Raw genomic sequence first — 6,000 nt, 5'->3', positions numbered from 1 at the left:
AAGTTCCTGTGCATGGGGATGAGGCCAGCCCCTGGCTACTGCAAAGGGATGTGTCGGGGCAGCAGTGCATCCTGCGGCAGGTCGGTTCAGTAGTGCTCTGCTTTCCAGGTGCCAGGAGAAATTGGTAAATTCTCCAGGAAGGAAGAGCTCTGTCAGTCAGGAGCAGCAGCTGAAAGACTCATTCTCATATATTAGTGGTTCCTAAATTCCTGCAGCAGAGTGGACTTATTTGGCACCAACACAAACGCAAGCTAGTCTGTATTCTGCTCCCAGGAAGGAGCAAGAGCACGATATCTTGTAGATATGTTCCTTATTCACTGGGCAAAAGACCCTTTTTTAATTTCTCCTCATTCTGTTCATTCCCAGAGCTGTAAAAAAGATGGAGCAGGACGAAGCTCGTGCGGCTGTGTTAGCTTTGGCCAGTGTGCCTCCGATCTGTTGTAGTGATGTATGCCAGAGCCCAGGCGCCTAGCTTTATGCTTCTGAATGTCTCATTTYGCAGGGAATCATAGTGGTGCTGCATCTAGGCCCTCGTGTGCACCAAAGGGCTGCGCTGAGCGGCTGTGCAAGGTATACTCCTTGGTATGGAGCAGCGAGGCCTTCGACAGAAGTTCTCATTCCTCAAAGTGAAAGCATTTCCCTCCGCAATCCGCTCCAAATGACATTCAGCCCATAGACTGTTATATATCAGTTGTCTTATCCTGCTTGTTACTGTTAAAACATGTGAGCTGCACTTCTGTCAGAGTTAATCTAGCTGCTAAATCATCAGATCAGTGTTGGAGGGTGTGTTATTTTACATCCCTGAAGGTTCCTTCTTTTTTAAAAATCTCTGTCATATTTTTTGGCTACTTACAGGACCATTCTCAATTTGGATGGTACTTGGATCTTTCATGGACCCTTTATCTTCTTATCTTATCTTTTGATTTAAATGGTGGTTTTAGTATTTTTGTTTCGTGGGACTGGCAAAGCTCTGGTATGTGAGTAATTCTTAGAGCGATCCCCCCATTATGAAGTTGGTTGGAGAATAGTTTCTAGATTTGAAGGTACTTCTAAGCTGGGGGAACATTTCATAAGTGACTTCTCCATTGTCACTTGTATTCTGTATTTTGGGAGGAAGACTTTCCACAGAGTTTAAGTTTTGCTTAGCTGATTTTATTTTTTTATGCTTGGCTGGATGAAGAATATGCTCAGTTTTGGCCTGGTCTGGTGCACATTAAAATCTTTTTGTTGAGCTAAGTAGATTCTGAATTAGGCCCTTTGGACTTAACATCCAGGTTAAAATTATGGCTCGGCTTGTTTCACTGCAGTGAATGAAAAACAGCTGTGTGGAACAAATACACTGCACTGTAATTAAATGTTCTACCTACAGCAGAAAATAGGTAAGATAGGTATCCGTGCCCATTAACGGGAATGCTTTTAGCCTTTTTAAAAATCTATTATTTGTTCTCCTCTGTGTTGCTCTCAGTGCGTGAAACAAGGGTGGTCTGAGAGGTGAGTCACCCCAGCCCATGGCCGAGCTCTGACTCCCAGGCGGGAGGCAGCGGCTGGCTGTGCCGGCCCCCGCACCAAGCGACAGGAACTCCCAGAGGGCTCCGAGCCCTTGGATCCAGCCAGCACGGAGCGCGCAGGAAGGATCAGAAAAATGCAGGAAAACAAGTAGCAGCTCACCTGGCTCTCGGATCACCCTCGGCAGAGGCGGTGCTGTAGGTCTGATCGACTGCTTAGGAGACGGGGTCCAGTCCTCATTTTCAGCTCTGGCAAAGACTGTGGTAGATTTTCTTGGTCTTTCCACAGGGAGCTTCCTTTATTCTGCCTGTGGTCCAGGCACCTTCCGTAACTTTTCAGCCGTTTTGGAGTCCAAGGTACAATCAGAAGATTTTCYACAAAAAATATGTGGCTATTGACTAATTGTTTGCCATGTAGGAATAACAAAGCCTTTATAACCCCCCAAACCTTAACACAAGTGTGAGCAGAGGAACACTGCCTGTGTTTTTAACAGATGTAAAGTTGTTTTTAAGAGAATAGTCTTTTTCGCATTGTCTAGATAGAGGGATTTAGCTGCAAGCTGATAACTTCAACAGTGGACAAGGAAGAAATATATTGTGTTTGCTATAAATTGCCAGAGAAATCTTTGTCCTGTGTTAGGCTTGAAAGGTAGAGTGGCTCACGCTGAGATGTGTAATTCTGTCTAATAATGTACTATCTTACTAGAATTACAGTACTTAGGCATTTGAAATCAACTGGTATATYTTGTTAATCATCTAGCATCTCGTGGACCATGACCAACCATTTCAAATAAGATGGAAGCTAACATGATTCCTGTCAGACGCCGTTAGGCTTTCTCTCCATTTATGATATGTTTGCTGTGATTCTTTTTGATCAGTGTGATGCAGACCACTCATATCTAAAAAAAATTAAATTAGTTGGAGAGAAGATGCGTGTTAAAGTGAAATGAAAGGGTAAAATGCAGCTGCAAAGCTCTTCATATGTTTGTTGCATCTGAAATTAGCCCTCTTGTTTTCTAAATATTTGGAGATTCCTTCTGAGACAGTGCCACCAATAGTATTTGTGTGTAGCATGTGAGAGCTAAGTCTGAGCTTTTTGAAGGTGGCAGGAGATTATTGGAAATTGTCCATCTTCTGTCCTCTGACTCTTGTTTTCATTCTTGCCTCCTGATACCTGCCCACTTGCCTTAACTCTTCTCAGCATAATTGTCAGTAAGTCGAGAAGCTGAATGGCAAATTCTCTTGAGACCTTTTCACCCACAGTGCCTGATACTTAATATTCAGACACATCATCACAATTATGGGTGCACGGACATGAATTAAAGCTTTGTTTTCTTTGTTGTGTTATTTGTCAGTATGAGTTAGATTGCACCCTACAAAGGTGTGTCTGGTTTGTTTCCTTAAACTTAAAGAAGGAATTCTTTTTAAATAAAGCTCATTTTGAAGACATCTTAATTTCATTCTTCTCTGCTCCTTGTTCACCCCTGGGCCTGCTTCTTTTTGGTGCCTCTCTGAATATTATGACCAGCTCACCTCGTTCTCTTGTAGGCTGCCCCGTTTGGGAGTTTTGCTAGCCCTGGATGCCTGCGTTCATGCCGAGCATGCCTCTTCGCCACAGCATGCTGCCCAGGAGCCATCCCCAAGCTGTCCTGGATCCTGTCAAGCTGACCTGGATCTGGTCATGCCAGGTGTTTTTTTCTTTTGGAGGAGTAGTCTGTTGTCTCTCCTCTTAGGAACCTTCATTTTTATTCTCTCCCCTGCATCTGAATTGTAATTCTTGCTCCGTGCATCCAGCTGACTGTTTCTCTTAGTTAACCAAAATTAGCTTTTCTGAAATCAGATGGCCTCATCTCACAGTGAATGGGATCACAGACATGTGACTGGCGAAAACATGGTGTGAAGCGGAAAAGCAGGGAATTTGTAAAATTCTTCAATATTGACCTAGTTCTCTTAAGAAGTGAAATTCATAGCAAATTCAGCCACTTACGTGCGGGGGCAGTGTTAGGATGATGTTAAGAGAGTTCTGCAAGATGTACTCACAAAACATCCTGCAGGGCAGCTAGCGCAGCGGGGTGGTTAAGTCGGCAGGGTCTCGGGCTTTGCATATCATGCTCTTGCAGTACATTACTGTGGGTAGTTTGTTGTGTGTTGAGTTCAGAGCGCTCAGGCTTGGTTCAAGCCACGGCAGCAGGAGCAGGTGTCACATAAGAGAGCATGTGGGTTAAGAAATATGTATACAATGCCTGTAAAAGGAGGCGGTAACTGCAAAGTCAGACTGTGCGTCCCCCACAGCGGCTTCTCTCTCTGTGTTAATTCCAAGTTTTTTAAACATTTTCTGTCTCTCTGCAGCTCCCAAATGGCTGGAAAGGATGGGACAGTTAATTTTTACCATCATTTCTGCTACAAGGTATTAGTTTAGGAAGCAGGATGTCTAATTCAGCTCCGTAGTGCTGTCCCTGGTGCGCCGCCCGAGTTGCAAGGACGTGAATTTAAGGTCTGTGAAGCATCTCTTCGCTGCCGCTTCACTGCTGCGGCTGTCGGCAGTCATGGGTGTAGCACACTGGCTCCGGAAAGGGGGCGAGCAGGGTCTCCGGAGCAGCTGCTGCCTGCCTGCCGGCGCGGGGGTCTGGGTGCAGGGGAGCCTCTGGCGTGGGCTGTCCCTGGCCGGCAGGGCTGCGGCCCTGCCGGCGGCTCCGTCTGCCTCCGCGCCATTCGCGGATGGCGACCTGGGGCTCCCGCTGGGGCTGCGCCGGCAGCTCTGAGCAGGCTTCGAGGGGAGCAGGTTGCCGTAGCCCAGCCTTGGGGGGCTGGCGGAGCTGAGCCCGGCCTGCGCCGGGGCCACAACGGCGCTCACCTGCGCGGCCGCTTAGCCTGGGGTCAGCCTAGGGTGGCCTCAACCCTCATGTTTTACAAATTAGCAAACGTTTCAAAAATTACAAGCATGACATTTTAAGAGGATCCTGTTCCTTTCTGATATTTTTCGAAGGCCTTCATTGCAGTTTATGCAAAGAATAAGAAAGAGGAAAGAGGAAAACAACTTTGTTTCCTTGAAGTGATGTTGCCCTGTACTGTCAAAACTATTCCAGATTTTTTCTTGTACATCTAATACTATTATAAATACTGCCATAATACTTGTCTACAATTGGTATTTCTGTGTCAATATTTGAACTACCCGCTTAATTTTATTTCATGGTAAGTTAATTAAATGATACGAAAGACAGGTGCCCCGATGGTACCGAGTACCCGTGTGTATTTGGGGTTTGAACGCGGCTCCTGCGTGAATCGATGCGTACAACAGACAGTCTCTGCTAAGGAGCCGGGGACAAAGCTGCCTTGTGACTCACTCGCAGTGTTTCTCCTCGCGTTGCAAACTGTGAGAGCACTTGATGAATAAGAGAGTCAAGAATGAATTCATCCATGTTTCGCTCTGTAACCATCTATTATAAATACTGAGCCAAATTCTGCCTCCAGATACACACAGCTCTCATTGAAGCCTGCCCACTGTATTTATTTTTAAAGATAAAAGCATTTCTGTTGCTTGCACAGAGGACTTGTGTGGCACCATCCATTGTGAGGATGTGAATATCCTTCCTCAAGAGCTTGCCGGGAAGGAGGGGGCGTCTGCCTCGAGCGGCAAAGGGCACTTGGGAGATAATAACCCCAGAACTGTTGCAGGGGACAATAACCATTGCTTTCATCCAAACGATTCTCAGAAACGCGTTCCCCTCAATCAGGTCTTGTATAACCCTCGCACGGCAGCGATTCTGGGCTCCTCTTTGGGCGTGACTGGTGTTTAGCTGCTGAAGCTGATGGACAGGTTCTTGCTGTCTTGGGTGGGTTCAAAATGCACTGGTTTGGTGGGGGAAAGCTTTGAATAAGCTTCTTTTTTTTTCTTTTTGAGCTTCCTAAGGGACATACATGAGAATCTCTCCTTTTCTTTGCCCAGAAGAGGCTCTGTTCTGTTCACAGGTCCCAAAGCATTGGTGGCTTTGGCCACATGGCAGTCAGGCCTGTGCAGAGGAAATATGCGTCCTGTGGCCTCACATTCTGGAGAGGGCTCCGATCAGAAAATGTTTTCTAGTGTCACGCAGGGAACAGGCGTAGAGGCAGAGGATCTCTGTGGTGGTACACAGGAGATGGCTTTGCCCCGCTCGGGCTCTCTCCTCCACAGTTCCCCCGTCAGCTCTCCTGGTACAATTTGAGGTGACTGCATTACGGCTTTCGCTGCATACGCAGAGTCTCTTGCCAACAAGTCTCCTGTTAGGGATGAAGGAGGAGGAGAAGGCAAAGGGACGTGGAGCACATTGGCTGTCTCTGGTTGATTGAGGCTGGCCTCAGTGCCGCTGCGCTCTGCGATGCTGCTCAGGCCACCATTTTCATTACAGCCCAGAGGACACGCTAGGCGCGAAGCTTCACCTCTTCCCACAGTCTTTAGGCAATTTGTTTCCCCAAGGAACACTGCCAGGTCGTGGTGAGAGCCTCCGGAGCTGCTCTC

Source organism: Apteryx rowi, unplaced genomic scaffold (assembly GCF_003343035.1).
Source record: "Apteryx rowi isolate R43461 unplaced genomic scaffold, aptRow1 scaffold_12, whole genome shotgun sequence".
NCBI lineage: Eukaryota > Metazoa > Chordata > Aves > Apterygiformes > Apterygidae > Apteryx > Apteryx rowi.
The sequence above is the reverse complement of the archived record's forward strand: the minus strand, read 5'-3'. Positions refer to the sequence as shown.